General features: G+C 43.4%; 1 long non-coding RNA gene across 2 annotated transcripts in view; it reads right to left on the bottom strand.

The window, feature by feature from the left end:
- LOC137356378 (uncharacterized) overlaps positions 1–21286 on the bottom strand; it is a 90525-nt gene that overhangs the window by 20537 nt on the left and 48702 nt on the right. The window contains exons 3-4 of one of the 2 annotated variants that reach the window (XR_010971042.1): positions 18568–18651; positions 14648–15019 (exon numbers count right to left, since the gene is read on the bottom strand). This is a non-coding gene — a long non-coding RNA (uncharacterized lncRNA). Of the gene's footprint in view, positions 1–14647; positions 15020–18567; positions 18652–21286 lie in introns of those variants that run through there. The other variant, XR_010971043.1, reaches the window with a different exon arrangement.

Below are 21286 nucleotides of genomic sequence, written 5' to 3'. Positions count from 1 at the left end.
CTCATTGGAGCAAAGAAGGATGAGAGGTGACTTGACAGAGGAGTACAAGATGATGAGAGGCATAGATAGAGTGGATAGCCAGAGACTTTTTCCCAGGGTGGAAAGGGCTATCACCAGGGGGCATAATTTTAAGGTGATTGGAGGAAGGTTTCGTGGCGATGTCAGAGGTAGTGTCTTTACACAGAGAGTGGTGGGTGCATGGAATGCACTGCCAGTGGTGGTAGTAGAAGCAGATACATTAGGAACATTTAAGCGACTCTTGGATAGGTACATGGATGATAGTAGAAAGAAGGGTATGCAGGTAGTTTGATCTTAGAGTAGGTTAAAGGTTCGGCACAACATCGTGGGCCGAAGGGCCTGTACTGTTAAGTTTAGAGATACAGCACTGAAACAGGCCCTTCGGCCCACCGAGTCTGTGCCGACCATCAACCACCCATTTATACTAATCCTACACTAATCCCATATTCCTACCACATCCCCACCTGTCCCTATATTTCCCTACCACCTACCGATACTAAAGGCAATTTATAATGGCCAATTAACTGATCAACCTGCAAGTCTTTGGCATGTGGGAGGAAACCAGAGCACCCGGAGGAAACCCACGCAGACACAGGGAGAACTTGCAAACTCCACACAGGCAGTACCCAGAATTGAACCCGGGTCGCTGGAGCTGTGAGGCTGCGGTGTTAACCACTGCGCCACTGTGCTGTACTGTTCTATACCCCGTATCCTGAGACTGTGACCCCTGGTTCTGCACTCCCCAGCCATCGGGAACATCCTCCCTGCATTCAGCATGAATCCTGTTAGAATTTTATTGGTTTCTATGAGATCCCCTCTCATTCTTCTAAACCAAAGTAAATGTAGGCCTACTTGACCCAATCTCTCCTCCTACATCAATCCTGCCATCCCAGGAACCAAGGCGAGAACAAAATTCCTAAGATAAATAGACCAAAACTACACACAATATGGTGGCACAGTGGTTAGCACCACAGCCTCACAGCTCCAGTGACATGGGTTTGGTTCTGGGTACTGCTTGTGTGGAGTTTGCAAGTTCTTCCTGTGACCATGTGGGTTTCCGCCGGGTGCTCTGATTTTCTCCCACAGCCAAAGACTTGCAGGTTGATAGGTAAATTGGCCATTGTAAATTGCCCCGAGTATAGGTTGGTGGTAGGGAAGGTGGGTAGAGGTAGGGAATATGGCATTAATGTAGGATTAGTATAAATAGGTGATTGTTGGTCGGATGGGGTTAATGTAGGATTAGTATAAAAATGGGTGGTTGTTGGTCAGCACAGACTCGGTTGCCCAAAGGGCCTTGTTCAGTGCTGTATCGCTCTTTGACTCTAAATACTCCAGATGAGTCTCACCAAGGCCTTGTATAACTGCAGTAAGACATCTGTGCTCCTGTACTCAAATCCTCTTGCAATGAAGGCCAACATACCATTTTCCTTCCTAATTGCTTGCTGCACCTGAATGCTTGCTTTCAGCGACTGATGTACAAGGACACCCAGGTCTCGTTGCACCTCCCCCTTTCCCTATCTATCACTATTCAGATAATAATCTGCTTTACTGTTTTAAAACCAAAGTGGATAAATTCACTTTTATCCAATTTATATTTCATCTGCCACACAGTTGCCTACTCACCCAACTTGTCCAAATCACATTGGAGCCTTTTGCATCCTCCTCACAGCTCACAATCTCCACGCCCCCCCCCCCCCCAACCCCCGAAGCAAACCCACCCCCAGCACTGTCTCATCTGCAAACCTGGAAATGTTACATTTACTTCCCTCACTTATGTCTGTAAGATATATTGTGAATATCTGGGGCTCAAGCACAGTATCCAGCAGTACCCCACTGGACCCTGCCTGCCACCCAGAAATATACCCATTTATTCCTACTCTGTTTCCTGTCTGTCAACTAATTCCCAATCCCTGCCAGTATATTACCCCCAATCCCATGTGCTTTAATTTTGCACACTAACCTCTTATATGGGACCTTGTCAAAAGCCTTCTGAAAATCCAAATGCACCACATCCACTAGTTCTCCATTATCGAGTCTGTTAGTTACATCCTCAAAAAACTCCAGTGGATTTGTTAAGCATGACTTCTCTTTCGTAAAACTATCACATCCTTTATAATAGACTCCAGCATTTTCCCCACTACTGATGTAAGGTTCTGTCTGTAATTCCTTTTTTTGTCTCCCTCCTTGTTTTAAATAGTGGGGTTACATTTTCCACCCTCCAATCTGTACGAACTGCTCCAGAGTCTACAGAATTTTGGAATATCCGGTACTTCATATGTATCTCAGGCATTGTGGTGACAACTCTTTGTTTCACACGTTAATGTATCAATATGTGTTTACTTGTGTTTAGTTTAAAATATGGATTAACAATATTTTATTGCTGTAGGTTTTATTCAATTCTTGTTTGAGAGTTGTAGCTTTTTATCCAATTTGCAGCTCGGCAAAAGCAATTGTGAATGACAATCTTTCAATTTTAGAGTATGACCTGACATCTAATGTCAAATTCCATCAGTTTGTAGTAAACGAACTAATCCTGTATGTTTTTGTCTGACCCTTAGTGACATGTTTACACTGGTGTGTAATTTGTAGTTCAGTTTGTATTGTGAGGTATGTTATTGGGATTCATTCTGTAGCTTTCAATCAGGTACATTTTGTCTGTTCTGTTTTAGATTTGGTATTTGAATTGTAGCCACAGTGACACAGTGTATTTAAATCAGATAATGTGTGTGTTTTTGGACTGTGAATCATGTATCTACCAGTCAGTTGGAGAGAAATAGAAACAAATACTATCTCTATGCTCTGTTTGACGATTGGATTGATAATGTGTCTCTTTGGGATCAGTCTGGGTCTGACTACTTCTTTTGTTTGTTACAGTGGAAATGACGACCTGACTGTGTCACTGTGCTTTGTGACTGATACTGTACCTAATATGTGTTGGAACGAGCTGGAGGTACTTTTCCATCTATTGATGAGTCATGACTTTCGTTCTGGTTCCTTCCGAGTGTTTGCCTGGCAGAAAAAAAAGGTAACTCTTACACTTGAAGAACAGGTGAGTGAGAAGACACAAAAGTGATCAATGTAATATTTTCAATAATAATCATTCTGAGCAATCACAAAAGGAAAGTTCACACATAAGCAGTGTCAGTGTCTGAGTCCACTGCAGTACTGCAGCACTCTGCTTCTGTTTCCCAGGTATTTGGAGCAGTTTTACAGCAATGTTGTGACATTCAGAAACAACCCATGCCCCGCAGTGCTCAATGACTCGGACGACTCAATGGAGAAGTGACATTTGCACAAGCCAGAGTTCTATTTCCATGTTCAATTGTTCAATGGACAAGAAGTAATAACTGTTTTAAAAAGTGTCCTTAATCTCCTCACCTGATCCTGCAATAGACAGTCTTTGAAAATCTGCCGTGTCTACATTATTCATCCATTTTTTTTTCGCCATTCATAGAGAGATACAGTACCTAAACAGGCCCTTCAGCCCATCGAGTCCATGTTGACCATCAACCACCCATTTATACCATTCCTATATTAATCCCATTTTTCCCTCTCACGTCCCCACTATTCTCCTACAACATACCTACACCAGGGGCATTTTATTTTTTGCAATGACTAATTTACCTATCAACTTGCAAGTCTTTGGCATGTGGAAGGAAACCAGAGTACCCAGCGGAAACCCATGCAGTCACAGGGAAAACTTGCAAAATCCACACAAGCAGTACGAAGAACCGGACCAATGTCACTGGAGCTGTGAGGCTGCGGTGCTAGTCACTGGGCCACTCTGCCACCCAATTCACTATCCAACAACAAACAGTGAGATATTGAATCTGAACCAGGAACATTCATTACAGTTTGGAGAGAGAAATCAGCAATGATCTTGAAAAGCGAGTTCATCATATTCTGTCTCTCTCTCCCTGTCCAGACAGTGCCCGAGAAAGACCTCTCCCTTTCCCCTGGCTCACTCCATGTTCCGGGACCAGTTCCTGCTTCACAGTGCATATTACAAACAGTCTCCCAGTCCTGCTGAATTAGCAGAAGTAGACCATTCAGCCGCTCGAGCTTGCTCCACTATTCAATTTGTTCATGGCTGATCAATTTCTGAGTTGAATTCCACACTCCCATCTATGCCTGATAATCTTTGATTCCCTTGCCTAACAAGAATCTATCTACCCCTGCCTCAAAAATATTCAATTACCCCACCTCCACCACCTTCTGAGGCAGAGAATTCCAAAGTTGCACAACCCTCGGAGAGAAGAAAATCTCATCTCTGTCCTAAAAAGGCGACCCCGAATTGGAAAACAGCATCCCCGAGTTTTGAACTCATCCACAAGAAGAAACAACCTTTCCCCATCCACTTGTCAAGACCATTCAGGATGTTATACACTTCAATCAAGTCTCCCCTCACTCTTCTAAACTCCAGTGAAGAAAAGCCCAGTCTGTCCAACCTTTCCTCATAAGACAACCCACTCATTCCAGGTATCAATCTAATAAACCTCCTGTGAAAAGCCTCCAACACATTTACTTCCTTCCTGAAATATGGAGACTAAAACTGCACGCAGTATTCAAGATGTGGTCACACCAATGCCCTGTATAACTGAAGCATAACATTCTTCCATTTATTTTCAATTCCTCTCATGATAAAGGATAGTATTCCATTTTCCTTCTTGATGACTTGCTGTACCTGCATACTAACTTTTCATGACTCATGCACCAGAACACCTAGATCCCTCTGCACCTCGGAATTATGCAGTTGTTCTCCATTTAAGTAATACTTTGTTTTTTTAATCTTCCAGACAAAGTGAACAACTTCACATTTTTTCACATTACACTTCATCTGCCAGATTTCTGACCACTCACTCAACCATCTATAAAGGTCTGCAACCTCCTTATGTCCTCATCACAACACACTTTCCTACCGATCTGTGTGTCATCTGCAAATTTAACTGCAATGCCATTGCTCCCCTCATCTAGGTCATGGATATAAATTGTAAAAAGTTGTGGGCCCAGCACAGACCCCTGTGTTACTCCACTTATCACATCCTCCCGATCAGAATGTTTTCTGCCAGCCAGCCAATCTTCTATCCATGCTAATTAAGTTACCCACTACACCATGAACTCCTGCTTTGCACAATAACCTTTCATGTGACACCTTGACAAAGGCCTTCTTGAAAACCAAATACTGTATGTCAATGGGCTCTCCTTTATCCCCAGTGCATTTTCCTCCTTGAAAGAACTCTAATACTTTGGTTAACCATGATTTCCCTTTCACATAGCCATGCTGAACATTTCCAATGACCTTGTGTTTTTCTAAAGGCCCAGCTATAGCCTCCTTAATGATCAATTCTAATGCCTTCCCGACTCCGGGGTCAAGCTAACTATCCTATAGTTACCCAATTTCTGCCTCCCCACCTTCTTGAATAGAAGGGTTATATTTGCTACTTTCCAGTCTGATGGAATCTTTCTAGAATCTCGCAAATCTTGAAAAAATAACGAATCAACTATTTCAGCAGCCATAACTTTAAGGACCCGAGGATGAAGCCCATCAGGACCCAGAGACTTGTCAGCCAGCAGCTCCATCAGTTTACTCAGTACCACTTCCCTGGTGATTGTAACTTCACCAAGTTCCTCTCTTCCTTCCACCTCCTGATTTACTGCTATTACTGAAATATTTTGTGTATCCTCTAGTGAAGACAGAAGCCAAATAATTGTTCATTTCAACCACCATTTCTTTATTATCTACTATTAACTCCCCATTCTCATTCTCGAAAGGACCAACACTCATTTTCCTTACACTTTTCCTTTTTAAATACCTATGGAAACTCTTGCTATCCGTTTTTACGTTTCTAGCTAGTTTGCTGTCATAATCTAATGTATTTTCCCCTGATTAACCTTTCAGTCATTCTCGGCAATTCATTATATTCTGACCAATCATCTGACCTGCCACTCGTCTTTGCACAATTATATGCTTTTTCCTTAAGGTTGAGGCTATCTTTAACTTCTTTAGTGAACAATGGATGGTGGGTCCTCCCCTTGGAATTTTACTTTACTGTAGGTATATAATTCCTTTGAGTTTTCAGAAATATCCCCTTAAATGTCTGCTACTGCTTCTCTATTGATTTATCTCCTAGCCTAGTAACCCAGTTCAATTCAGCTAGCTCAGCTTTCATGCCCACATGGATGTCCTTATTTAAATTTAAAATACTAGTCTTAGACCCACTCCTCTCAATTTCAAACTGGATGCAAAATTCTGTCATATTGTGGTTGCTGCTACCTAGAGGTGCCTTTACACTGAGGTCATTAATTAATCCTGTCAAATTACACAATACCAAATCTAATATAACCTGGTTCCAGAATGTACTGCTCAAAGAAACTATCTCAAAAGCATTCTTTGAACTCCTCGTGAAGGCTGCTATAACCAATCTCATTTTTCCAGTTTATATGTTGAATAAAATCCCCATTATTATTTGCATCCCTTTATCACAAGCACCCAAAATTTGTTCTTGTATACTTCATCCTACATTGTCATTATTGCTCGGTGGCCAGTACACAACTCCCACTAGTGACTTCTTTCCCCGAATATTCCTCATCATCACCCAAACCGATTCTACATCCTGATCTCCTGAACCAAGGTTATCTCTAACTATTGCACCAATGCCATCCTTGATTAACAGTGCAACCCCTTCACCTTTATCTAACTTCCTATTCTTCTTGAATGCTGTATACCCCTCAATATTCAGGACCCAACCATTGTTATCTTACAACCATGTCTCTGTAATGGCTATTATATCATATTGATTTACTTCAATGTGCACTATCTGTTCCTCTACCTTGTTATGAATGCTATGTGCATTCACATACAGAGCCTTATATTTTTGTTATCTTTGTAACACCTCGTGTTGACTGTTGCTGTGTTCTTAGGTTTTTTTCTCTCTGTCCCTTCCGCCATTCACTGGTCTTCATTTCCCAAGTTACAATTCTGCTCTCTTACCTTGACTCTAACCCTTGATTTGTTGCACCTACCCAAGCTTGATACCTCTCCCCCTTTGTTTCGTTCAAAGCCCTCTCTGCTTCTCTAGTTTAGTTTAGTTTAGAGATACAGCACTGAAACAGGCCCTTCGGCCCACCAAGTCTGTGCCGACCATCAACCACCCATTTATACTAATCCTACACTAATCCCATATTCCTATCACATCCCCACCTGTCTGGATAATTCCCTACCACCTACCTATACTAGGGGCAATTTATAATGGCCAATTAACCTATCAACCTGCAAGTCTTTGGCATGTGGGAGGAAACCGGAGCACCTGGAGGAAACCCACGCAGACACAGGGAGAACTTGCAAACTCCACACAGGCAGTACCCAGAATTGAACCCGGGTCGCCGGAGCTGTGAGGCTGCGGTGCTAACCACTGCGCCACTGTGCAGTTTTCCAGAACACTGGTCCCAGCACGTTTACCTCTCAATTGCCTAGTCTACAATTTATCTCTGTCAGTTTCTGATTTTGAATGTGAGTATATCTGTACCTGTTTTATGTGAGAACCGTCTTATTCTGGACCTTTCAGATTTTGAAACAAAAACAAGAAATGCTGGAATCACTCAGCAGGTCTGGCAGCATCTGTGGAAAGAGAAGCAGAGTTAACGTTTCAGGTCAGTGACCCTTCAGTTCCGAAACGTTAACTCTGCTTCTCTTTCCACAGATGCTGCCAGACCTGCTGAGTGATTCCAGCATTTCTTGTTTTTGTTTCAGATTTCCAGCATCCGCAGTATTTTGCTTTTGCTTTTCTTTCAGATTTTGATGTGTCTGTCTGTCTGGCTTGTACTTTGTCCATCAGTTTAGAATATGTGAGTGTGGATTTGACTGTTAATATTCCATTCTTGGGAATATGAGTGGGGGTTCACACTTCATCTTTGATTGTCCAGGACAATTTAAGGTTTAACCTGTGCCCTTAAATTTCTAATGTGTAGCTGTGGGTTTTATCCTGTCACTGACACTATCTGTTATAAGAGTAAGGGTATCATTCTGGTTTTTGCTTGTGGATTTTTCACCACATCTCTACATTGTCTCGGATGTGAATGTGATCTTTAATCTCTACATGCCAGTTTCTGACATATGGCTCTGAAGTTTAATTTGTACATGTCATTCTCTGGTATGTGACGGCCAATTTTATTCTGAACCTCTCAGTTTCCTTTACCTGTGTGCGAGTTTTAGTCGGTATCTGTCCGTATCTGGTATATGAATCTTCTTCCTTATGCGTATGTTTTGCTCTGTATTTGTCAGTGTCTGAAGTGCCAATTGTCAGGTTTTCTTTGTACCTGTCACTCTCTGTTATGCATCACAGACTTTCCCTCTCTAACTGTAAATTTCTTGCAATTCACTGTGGATTTCACTCTGTGTCTGTCAGTCTCTGGTAGTTAAGTGTGGTTTTTATACTTCATCTCCTAATTTCTGATATGTGAATGGAGATTTTAATCTGTACCTTTTGGCTTCTAGTGTGTGAGTCTGTGTTTCAATCTGTATCTACCAGTTTCTCATATGTGAGGGTGGCATTTATTCTGTACCAGTTACTTTCTGAAATGTGTGAAGGTTTCAATCTTTCCCTGTCAGTTTCTGGTATGTGAATGTGGGTTTATTCTGGATCTTTCAATCTTTGGAATTTGACTACATTCTTTATCCTATACCTTTTTGCTTGTGTTAAGTGAATGAAGGATTAGATCTGTACCTGTCCATTGATAGTAAATGAATATCTGTTTTAGTCTGTACCTGGCAGTTTATGGCAAAGTAAGGTGGTTTATTTCTCTACCTGCCAGATTCTGATATGTGACTGTCGTTTTATTCTGTACCTGTTATTTTCTGTGATATGATTCTGGTTTTTGATCTGTGCCTGTCAGTTACTGTTACTTGACTGAGTTTCACTTTGCACCAGTTGGTTTCTGGTATGTGAGTGTCAGTTTTAAGTTGTACCTGTAAAGTTAAGGTATGACAGTGTGGGTTTATTCTGTATCTTTCAAACTCTAGTGTGTGATATGGGTTTTTTTATCTCTGAATCTTTTGATTTCTGGTCTGTAAGTTTGTGTTCTTATCTGCATCTTACAGTTCCTTATAGGTGTCTGTGTGCACATTTCCTTTTTCTGCAGCTATCAACGTCTGCTACTTGAGTATGTGTAATGTGTGAAGACCAAGGCAAAATATTGGTATAAATTATTTGCCATTTCCCTGTTCCCCATTATCAGTTCTCCAGTTGCATCCTCTGAGGTCGCCTCACTCACTTTAGCTACTCTCGTAATTTTATATACCCAGAGAAGCTCTCGCTGTTTGTTTATATATTTCTTGCCAATTTACTGTCAGAATCAATGCTCCCCCTCTTTATTAACTTTTTAGTCATCCGTTGCTGATTCCTAAAATATTCCCAATCCCCTGGCCCACCACTAGTTTTTGCCTCTTTGTATGCGTTAGTTTTTGATTGGATATTCTCCTTGGCAGCATTTATTAACCACAGATGGTTCATCCTTCTCTTTTTGACTGGGATAAATTTTTGCTCAGCATTATGAAATATCTGTTTAAATGTCTCCCACTGCTCATCCACTGACCTTCCCCTTAGTCCATTTTCCCAGCCTGCTTTAGGCAACTCTTTCTTCATACCACAGCAATTGCCCTTGTTTAAGTTGAGGACACTGGTTTGAGACCCGAGTTGCTCGCCCTCAAACTGAATTTGAAATTCTACCATCTTGTGATCACTACCCCATAGAGGATCCTTAACTACAATATCTCTTGTTAATCCTATCACATTACACATTACTAGATCCAAAATAACCTGTTCCTGGGTATGTTCTGCAATATATTGATCGAAGTAACAGTCCCTGATGTACTCGACAAATTCACCTTCCATATTACCTCTGCCAATCTGATTTCTCCTGTCAATATGCAGATTAAAATCATTCGTGACTATTGTAGCACCCTTCTTACACGGCTCCATTATTTCCTGATTTATACTTTGTCCTACAGTGAGACAGCTCTTCGGGGGTCCATGGATGACTCCCACCCTTGACTTCTTCCCTTTGCTATTCCTTATTTCCACCCAAACCGATTCCACATCATGATCTATTGCACCTATTTCACTACTCAACACCACACTGATACCTTCCTTTATTAACAAAGCTACCCCACCTCCTTTTCCTTTTTGCTTATTTTTCCAGAGCTTTGTATACCCTTGAATATTGAGTTTCCATTCTTGGTCACCCTGCAACTACGTCTCTGTAATAGCTATCAAGTCACATTCATTTATTTCTATGTGTGCCGCCAACTGATCTATCTTGTTACAAATGCTGTGTGCATTCAGATAAAGAGGCTTTGACTTTTTATCATTATTATTCATTCTGGTTCTAATTTCTGTTGAACTCTGCTGCTTATATTAGCTGCACCTTCCTGTCATACTTTGATTACCGTTTGCCTCTTCACTACTCTGCACCTCTGTTCTCTCGTTCCTTTTTGATTTTTTAAACTTCCCTTCAATTGAACGCCTCCCCCCACCCCACACTAATAAAATTTAACGTCCTATCTACAAACTTAGTTATATGATTCGCCAGGACATTGGTCCCAGCATGGTCCAAATGAAGCCTGTCCCAGTGGAACAGCTCTCTCCTTTCCCAGTACTGGTGCCAGTGCCCCAGGAATTGGAACCCATTTCTCCCACACCAATCTTTGAGCCATACGTTTACCTCTATAATCTGATTTACCCTACACCAATTTGCACGTTGCTCTGGTAGCATTCTGGAGAGTATTACCTTTCTAGTTCTGCTTTTTAATTTAGCCCCGAGCTGCTCATAGGCCCTCAGCAGAACCGGATTTCTTGTCCTACCGATGTGGACCAAGAGAGCTGGATCCTTCCCCTTCCACTCCAAGTTACTCTCCAGTCAAGAGATGTCATTAATCTAGGCACCAGGTAGGCAACACAGCCTTTGGGACTCCCTGTTATTGATGCCAGAGAATGGAATCTATTCCCCTAAATCTGCAATCCCCTATTACTAATCCCACTTGAATAGCGCTCTGAACCACGGTGCTGTGGACAGTTTGCTCATCCTTCCTACAGCCTGTGGCCTCGTTCACACAGGGAGCAAGAAGCTCATACCTATTGGATAAGGGTTAAGGATATGTATATGGATGTGGGCCACATTCTGGACTTTCAGTCTGTGGTCCTGTGTGTGAGTGTAGAGTTTATTCTGAATTTGACAGTCTCTGGTACTGAATGTGTGTTTGGAATGCATTCCTTATGTTTCTGTCTCTGGGGGAGTGTGTAAGTGTGGGAGACATTCTGGATCTGCCAGTATCTCTACTGTGCACACAGGATAGACACATTCAATATATGTAAGTTAATGATGTTGTGTCTGTTTATGTAATTCATTCCTGATCTGTGTGGCTCTGGCACCCTGTTTGACTGTTGGATTCACTCTGCATCTATGTGTCTTTGTGCTGTATGTGAGTTGAGATACTGCTGTATTCAGGACTTAATATATATTTCAGGCATTGTTTTGTCAATGCTTTGTTTAACACGTTAATGTATCAATATATGTTTACTTGTGTTTAATTTAAAATATGGATTAACGATATTTTATTGCTGTTGGTTTTATGCAATTCTTGTTTGTGAGTTGCAGCTTTGTATCCAATTTGTATCTCTGCAAAAGCAATTGTGAATGACGATCTTTCAATTTTAGAACATGACCTGATATGTAATGTCAAATTCCATTGGTTTGTAGAAAATGAATTAATCCTGTGTGTTTTTGTCAGACCCTTAGTGACATGTTTGGACTGGTGTGTAATTTGTAGCTCAGTTTATATTGTGGGGTGTGTTATTGGGATTCATTCTGTAGCTTTCAATCAGGTACATTTGTTCAGTTCTACTTAAGATTTGGTAATTGAATTGTAGCCAAGGTGACACAGTGTATTTACATCTGATACTGGTGTGTTTTTGGACTGTGATTGATGTATCTACCAGTCAGTTGGAGTGAAATAGAAACGACGACTATCTCGACTGCTCTATTTGACTATTGAATTGATAATGTGTCTCTTTGGGATCAGTCTGGGTCTGACTACTTCTTTTGTTTGTTACAGTGGAAATGACGACCTGACCATGTCAGTGTGCTTTGTGACTGATCCTGTACCTACTGTGTATTGGAACGAGCTGGATGCACGTTTCCTTCTGTCGAGGAATCACGACTTTCATTCTGGTTCCATCAAGTGTTTGCCTGCAGGAAAAGAAAGGCAACTCTTATACTTGAATAACAGCTGAGTGACAAGACAGAAAAGTGATCAAAGTAATCTTTTCAACAATAAACATTCTGAACAATCACAAAAGGAAAGTTAACAACACAAGCAGTGTCAGTGTCTGAGTCCACTGCAGTACTGCAGAACTCTGCTTCTGCTTGCCAGATATTTGGAGCGGTTTTATAACAATTTTGTGACATTCAAAAACACCCCAAGCCCCGCACTGCTCCATGAATTGGAATACCCGATCGAGTAGTGACATTTGTGTAAGCCAGATTTCTATTTCCGTGTTCCATTGTTCAACGGACAACAAGTAAGCACTGTTTAAAAAAGTGTCTTCAATCTTCTCGCCTGGTCCCTTCAAATCTGCCGCATCTTTATTGTTCAGCCATTTTTTTCTGCTATTCAGTATCCAATAACAATAAATAGTGAGAAACTGGATCTGAACCAGGAACATTCATTACTGAAGAAGGGTCACTGACCTGAAACGTTAATTCTATTTCTCTCTCCAAAGATGTAAACAGACCTGCTGAGTATTTACAACATTTCTTGTTTTTATTTCAGATTTCCAGCATCCGCAGTATTTTGCTTTTTATTATCACATTCATTACTGTTTGGAGAGAGAAATCAGCAATGATTTTCAATAGTGAGTTCATCATATTCTGTCTCTCTCTCCCTGTCCAGACACTGCCTGAGAAAGACCTCTCCCTTCCCCCCCGGCTCACTCCATGTTCCAGGACCAGTTCCTGCTCCACAATGTACATTCCAAACTGTCCCCCACTCCCGCTGAATGTACCCGGTAATCAATGCTAATCTATGAGCACATCGGCAGACGCAGGCCCAAATCTGTTGTGCTGCTGTGAGCAGATACTGTTTGTTCACTTACCCCAGGCTTGTAATGTCTCCATTTGCAGCTGATTTAAACAATCACAGTGAATGGTGCTCAGAGGCAGAGCTGGGGGATGGGGTGCGCATGCGCTCTTCTCCGCGTTATGACGTCATATTCGACAGGCCTATATCGCGCGTGAGCAGATCTCTGCAGCGAGAGCGGGAACAGGCGAGAGGAGCCGGGAGATAAAAGGAGCCGAAGCCAGAGACCAGAAGCAGCAGCGAGAGCCGCTCGGTTCTGTTCTGTGGACCTGCTTGACCTGCAAAAGGTGAAGTGTGATGTCACAGGAGAGCTGCTCAGTGATTGGTGGGTATTTCTTGCTTCCATTTGAGCAGTGGGAGTGGTGAGAGTGCGAGCCAGGGGGCAGCCGGGAAGGTAAGTTTCACTATAAAGTACTTACCTCGTGATTGGGCGGACACGGACACGGGGACTGCTGGGTAAGTGAACTTATATATTCAGGCAGTGGCTAAACCTGAAACACTACACGTGTAGTGTCTCCCACCCATCCTCCTCCTCTAACCAAAAAAAGTCTCTTGTGTGGAGGGTTCGGTGAGGTAAGTTTTTTCCTTTATTTTTTTAAATCTCTTTTGTCAATTTAGAGTGGAGGGGATGGAAGCTCGGGCAGTTGCATGCTCCTCTTACAGGATGTGGGAGGTAAGGGTCACCACTTGTTTAATATAGGCAGGCATCAAGATCGGCGCAGGCTTGGAGGGCCGAATGGCCTGTTCCTGTGCTGTACTGTTCTTTGTTCTTTGAGGCAGTTCAGAGGAGGTTCACTGGACTGATTCCAGATATGAAAGGTTTGTCTTATGAAGAGAGATTGAGCAGTTTAGGCCTTTGCTCTCTAGTGTTTAGAAGAATGAGGGGAGATCTAATCGAGGGATATAAGATGATTAAGGGGATTGACAAAGTAGACAGAGAGGATGTTTCCTCTTGTGAGACAATCTAGAACGAGAGGTCATAGTTTCAGAATAAGGGGGAGCAGATTAAAAACAGAGATGAGGAGACATTACTTCTCTCAAAGGGTCGTCAGACTGTGGAATGCACTACCCCACATTGTGCTGGATGACGGGACGTTGAGTAAAGTTAAGGAGGAGATGGTCAGATTTTCGATTAATAATGGGTTGAAGGGTTATGGAGAACGGGAAGGAAAGTGGAGTTGAGGACGAAATGAGATCAGCCATGGTTGTATTGAATGGCGGGGCAGGTTTGAGGGGCTGAATTCTTCCTCCATTTCTCACCATCTCTTGCTCTGTCACTCTCTCCCTCTCACCTGTTTTCTCTCAGTCTCTCCATCACTCTCTCTCCATCTCTTGCTCTGTCACTCTCTCCCTCTCACCTGTTTTCTCTCAGTCTCTCCACCACTCTCTCTCCATCTCTGTCCAATTGAGGAGATTCTGCCTCCATTTCTCACCATCTGTTGCTCTCTCACTCTCACCTATTTTCTCTCAGTCTCTCCATCTCTCTATGATTCTTTCAAGCTCAGTCCTTCCTCTCTCTCTCCCCATCACTCTCTCTTTTCTATTTCCGTCTCTATTACTTGCTCTCCAACTGTCTTGCTCTGTCTGTCCATGTTGGGTCCTTTTAAGAGTTTGGGACAGTTCTGGTGGTGCAGGGTCCCTTTAAGAGTCTGGTGCTCACCCCCCTCCCCCACCCCGGGGGGTGGGGTTACAAGTCGCCCAAACCGCGGCTGCGCGGAGGCTGGAAGCACTTTTTGACCCCTTGACCTCCAGACACGTGGGGCTAAACAGCCAATGAGACCTCATTGACACCAAAGCGGGAGGGAGGTGTCATCAGCCGCCATGTTTGCGTGACGTCACCCGCCGGCTACTTATTTCCGCAAACAGCAGCTGAAAGGAAAAGGAGAAGCGGCTTCAGCTGTCGATCTCAATGGCGGAAAGTTGAACGTCTGAGCCGGGGGAGAATATAAAAAAGCGGCATTTAACGCTCTTGTGGAGATGCGCATGTGCGGAGCATCCTCCCAGAGTGCATCGCGGCCTGGACCGCAGAAAGGGGCCGTTCCCAGTCGCGAGGCATTGTGGGAGCCGCAGGACGCCATTGCCCCCTCATTAACTCAGTAAAAATTAACTCATTCCCTCTCAGCTCTCCATCCCTCCTTTTCACATTGCAGGCTGACATGGGCTTTTTTGGCATTCATTACACCTTCCCGGGTGTGATCAGATACTCTGTCCCTTCGTAATCGATTTCCCGTCCCTCCAACAGCTTGTGCTTGTTATTGGCTTTTCTCCTCCTGAAATGGTTGCTGAATTTGTTGGTCTTTTTCTCCTGGCTTCATAGCTAACCCTCTCTCCCTCTGTCTCTCTCCTAGTGTCAAAGATAGCAGGAGGGAGAGAGAGAGGAAGACGGAGAAAGACACAGAGAACAACCCCAGCTTCTCCAATCTATCCACGAAACTGAAGTCCCTCATCCCTGGAACCTTGCTCGTGAATCTTTTTTGCATCCTCTCTCCAGCCCCCACATCCTTCCTAAAGTATGGTGTCCAGAATTGGACACAATACTAGATGAGGATGAAGCAGTGTTTTATAAAGCTTCATCATAACCTCCTTGCTTTTATACTCTCAGCCTCTATTTACAAAGCCTGGATCCCATATGCCTTTTAACCACTTTCTCAACCAGCCCTGCCACCTTCAATTTGTGCACAGACATCCCCAGGTCTCTCTGTTCCTGCACCCACTTCCTTCTCTTCTTAGGTTCCCATGACAGAGAGGGACAGAAGGACAGGGAGGTCTCGAAATAAGGAGGGAGAGAGAGAGCAAACAAACAGGAAACACATATGGGAACACCACCACCTGCAAGTTTCCCTTCCAGTCTCTCACCATCCTGACTTGGAACTATATCACCATTCCTTCACTGTCACTAGGTCAAAATCCTGGATCTCACTTCCTAACAGCACTGTTCGTGTACCTACCCCACATGGACTGCAGCGGTTCAAGAAGGTTCAACAGCAATTCGTGATGGGCAATAAAATGCTGACAAAGCCAGTAATGCACACATCCAACAAATGGATAAAAAATAACAATTTGGCACCAAGTCACTAAAGGGGAGACCACTGGAGGGACAGAGAGAGAAGGAGAGAGATGGAGTGACAGGGAGGGAAGGACAGATGGAGGGATAGAGAGAGAGAGTGACAGAGAGAGAGGCAGAGACAGAGATAGAAGGAGAAAGAGGGAAAGACAGAGAGACAGAGATAGAAGGACAGAGAGGGAAAGACAGATGGAGGGACAGAGAGGGAAAGACAGATGGAGGGAGAAAGAGAGAGACAGAGATAGAAGGAGAGAGAGGGAAAGACAGAGAGACAGAGATAGAAGGACAGAGAGGGAAAGATAGATGGAGGGACAGAGAGGGAGGGACAGAGAGGGAAAGACAGATGGAGGAACATAGAGAGAGAGAGAGGCAGAGATGGAAGGAGAGAAAGGGAGAAATAGACAGGGAAAGACAGATGGAGGGACAGAGAGAGATAGGAGAGAGAGGGAGTGTCAGGGAGGGAAAGACAGATGGAAGGACAGAGTGACAGGGAAGGAAGGACAGATGGAGGGATAGAGGGATCGAGAGAGAGACATAGATAGAAGGAGAGAGAGGGAGTGACAGAGAGACAGGCAGAGACAGAGATAGAAGGAGAGAGAGAGAGAGAGACAAGGAGGGAAACAGATGGAAAGACAGAGAGAGAGACAGAGAAAGAAGGAGAGAGAGGGAAAGACAGATGGAGGGACAGAGAGAGAAGGAGAGGGAGGGACTGTCAGGGAGGAAAAGACAGATGAAGGGACAGAGTGTTCGGTGCTGTATCACTCTATGACTCTAAGTACTCCAGATTAGCCTCACCAAGGCCTTGTATAACTGCAGTAAGACATCTGTGCTCATGTACTCAAATCCTCTTGCAACGAAGGCCAACATACCATTTTCCTTCCTAATTGCTTGCTGCACCTGAATGCTTGCTTTCAGCGACTGATGTACAAGGACACCCAGGTCTCGTTGCACCTCTCCCTTTCCCTATCTATCACTATTCAGATAATAATCTGCTTTACTGTTTTAAAACCAAAGTGGATAACTTCACTTTTATCCTATTTATATTTCATCTGCCACACAGTTGCCTACTCACCCAACTTGTCCAAATCACATTGGAGCCTTTTGCATCCTCCTCACAGCTCACAATCCCCCCCCCAAAACCCACCCCCAGCTCTGTGTCATCTGCAAACCTGGAAATGTTACATTTACTTCCCTCACCCAAGTCTGTAAGATATATTGTGAATAGCTGGGGCTCAAGCACAGTTTCCTGCAGTACCCCACTGGACCCTGCCTGCCACCCAGAAATATACCCATTTATTCCTGCTCTGTTTCCTGTCTGTCAACTAATTCCCAATCCCTGCCAGTATATTACCCCCAATCCCATGTGCTTTAATTTTGCACACTAACCTCTTATGTGGGACCTTGTCAAAAGCCTTCTGAAAATCCAAATGCACCACATCCACTAGTTCTCCATTATCGAGTCTGCTAGTTACATCCTCAAAAAACTCCAGTGGATTTGTTAAGCATGACAACCCTTTCGTAAAACTACTCACATCCTTTATAATAGACTCCAGCATTTTCCCCACCACTGATGTAAGATTCTGTCTGTAATTTCTTTTTTTTTCTCTCCCTCCTTGTTTTAAATAGTGAGGTTACATTTTCCACCCTCCAATTTGTGCGAACTGCTCCAGAGTCTACAGAATTGTGGAATATCCGGTACTTCATATGTATCTCAGGCATTGTGGTGACAACTCTTTGTTTCACACGTTAATGTATCAATATGTGTTTACTTGTGTTTAATTTTAAATCTGGATTAACAATGTTTTATTGCTGTAGGTTTTATTCAATTCTTGTTTGTGAGTTGTGGCTTTTTATCCAATTTGTATCTCTGCAAAAGCAATTGTGAATGACAATCTTTCAATTTTAAAGTATGACCTGACATGTAATGTTAAATTCCATCGGTTTGTAGTAAATGAACTAATCCTGTATGTTTTTGTCTGACCCTTAGTGACATGTTTACACTGGTGTGTAATTTGTAGTTCAGTTTATATTGTGAGGTATGTTATTGGGATTCATTCTGTAGCTTTCAATCAGGTACATTTTGTCTGTTCTGTTTAAGATTTGGTATTTGAATTGTAGCCAAGGTGACACAGTGTATTTAAATCAGATAATGTGTGTGTTTTTGGACTGTGATTCATGTATCCACCAGTCAGTTGGAGAGAAATAGAAACAAATACTATCTCGATGCTCTGTTTGACTATTGGATTGATAATGTGTCTCTTTGGGATCAGTGTGGGTCTGACTACTTCTTTTGTTTGTTACAGTGGAAATAATGACCTGACTATGTCACTGTGCTTTGTGACTGATACTGTACCTAATATGTGTTGGAACGAGCTGGAGGTAATTTTCCATCTATTGATGAGTCATGCCTTTCCATCTGGTTCCTTCGAGTGTTTGCCTGGCAGAAAAGAAAGGTAACTCTTACACTTGAAGAACAGGTGAGTGAGAAGACACAAAAGTAATCAATGTAATATTTTCAATAATAATCATTCTGAGCAATCACAAAAGGAAAGTTCACACATAAGCAGTGTCAGTGTCTGAGTCCACTGCAGTACTGCAGCACTCTGCTTCTGTTTCCCAGGTATTTGGAGCAGTTTTACAGCAATTTTGTGACATTCAGAAACAACCCATGCACCGCAGTGCACAATGACATGGACGACTCAATGGAGAAGTGATATTTGCACAAGCCAGAGTTCTATTTTCATGTCCAATTGTTCAATGGACAAGAAGTAATAACTGTTTAAAAAAGTGTCCTTAATCTCCTCACCTGATCCTGCAATTGACAGTCTTTGAAAATCTGCCGTGTCTACATTATTCAGCCATTTTTATTCCGCCATTCATCGAGAGATACAGTACCTAAACAGGCCCTTCAGCCCATCGAGTCCTTCCTGACCACCAACCACCCATTTATACCAATCTATATTAATCCCATTTCTACCTCTCACGTCCCCACTATTCTCCGACAACATACCTACACCAGGGGCATTTTTGTTTATACAATGGCTAATTTACCTATCAACTTGCAAGTCTTTGGCATGTGGAAGGAAACCAGAGCACCCAGCGGAAACCCATGCAGTCACAGGGAAAATTTGCAAAATCCACACAAGCAGTACGAAGAACCGGACCAATGTCACTGGAGCTGTGAGGCTGCGGTGCTAGCCACTGAGCCACTCTGCCACCCAATTCACTATCCAACAACAACAAACAGTGAGATATTGAATCCGAACCAGGAACGTTCATTATAGTTTGGAGAGAGAAATCAGCAATGATTTTGAAAAGGGAGTTCATCATATTCTGTCTCTCTCTCTCTCTGTCCAGACAGTGCCCGAGAAAGACCTCTCCCTTTCCCCTGGCTCACTCCATGTTCCTGGACCTGTTCCTGCTTTACAGTGCATATTACAAACAGTCCCCCAGTCCTGCTGAATTAGCAGAAGTAGACCATTCAGCCGCTCGAGCTTGCTCCGCTATTCAATTTGCTCATGGCTGATCAATTTCTGAGTTGAATTCCACACTCCCATCTATGCCTGATAATCTTTGATTCCCTTGCCTAACAAGAATCTATCTACCCCTGCCTTAAAAATATTCAATTACCCCACCTCCACCACCTTCTGAGGCAGAGAATTCCAAAGTTGCACAACCCTCGGAGAGAAAAAAATCTCATCTCTGTCCTAAAATGGCGACCCCTAATTCGAAAACAGCACCCGCGAGTTTTGAACTCATCCACAAGAGGAAACATCCTTTCCCCATCCACTTGTCAAGACCATTCACGATGTTATACACTTCAATCAAGTCTCCAGTTATCTGGCACAGAGTCTGTCCCTGTTGCTCAGAAGGGAAAGGGGAAGAGGAGCAGAACATTAGTCATTGGGGACTCCATAGTTAGGGGAACAGATAGGAGGTTCTGTGGGAACGAGAGAGACTCACGGTTGGTATGTTGCCTCCCAGGTGCCAGGGTTCGTGATGTCTCGGATCGTGTTTTTGGGATCCTTAAGGGGGAGGGGGAGCAGCCCCAAGTCGTGGTCCACATAGGCACCAACGACATAGGTAGGAAGAGAGATGGGGATTTAAGACAGAAATTCAGGGAGCTAGGGTGGAAGCTTAGAGCGAGAACAAACAGAGTTGTTATCTCTGGGTTGTTGCCCGTGCCACGTGATAGCGAAGCGAGGAATAGGGAGAGAGAGGAGTTGAACACGTGGCTGCAGGGATGGTGCAGGAAGGAGGGTTTTGGTTTCCTGGATAATTGGGGCTCTTTCTGGGGTAGGTGGGACCTCTACAAACAGGATGGTCTTCACCTGAACCAGAGGGGTACCAATATCCTGGGGGGGAGATTTGCTAGTGCTCTTCGGGGGGGGTTTAAACTAATTCAGCAGGGGAATGGGAACCTAAATTGTAGTGCCAGTGTACAGGATGTTGAGAATAGTGAGGTCAGGGATATGGTTACAAGGACGCAAGAGGGCACTGGCAAGCAAGAACCTGGTTTAAAGTGTGTCTATTTCAACGCCAGGAGCATCCGGAATAAGGTGGGTGAGCTTGCAGCATGGGTTGGTACCTGGGATCTCGATGTAGTGGCCATTTCGGAGACATGGGTAGAGCAGGGGCAGGAATGGATGTTGCAGATTCCGGGATTTAGATGTTTCAGTAAGAACAGAGAAGATGGTAAAAAAGGGGGGGGGTGTGGCATTGTTAATGAAGGAGAGTATTACAGCGACAGAAAGGACGTTTGAGGACTCGTCTACTGAGGTAGTATGGGCCGAGGTTAGAAACAGGAGAGGTGAGGTTACCCTGTTGGGAGTCTTTTATAGACCTCCTAATAGTTCCAGAGATGTAGAGGAAAGGATAGCGAAGATGATTCTCGACAGGGGCGAGAGTAACAGGGTAGTTGTTATGGGGGACTTTAACTTTCCAAATATCCACTGGAAATACTATAGTTCGAGTACTTTAGATGGGTCAGTTTTTGTCCAGTGTGTGCAGGAGGGTTTTCTGACACAGTATGTAGACAGGCCAACCAGGGGCGATGCCACATTGGATTTGGT

The sequence above is a fragment of the Heterodontus francisci genome, chromosome 45 (assembly GCF_036365525.1).
Source record: "Heterodontus francisci isolate sHetFra1 chromosome 45, sHetFra1.hap1, whole genome shotgun sequence".
NCBI classification, from domain to species: Eukaryota; Metazoa; Chordata; class Chondrichthyes; order Heterodontiformes; family Heterodontidae; genus Heterodontus; species Heterodontus francisci.
The sequence above is the reverse complement of the archived record's forward strand: the minus strand, read 5'-3'. Positions and strand labels throughout refer to the sequence as shown.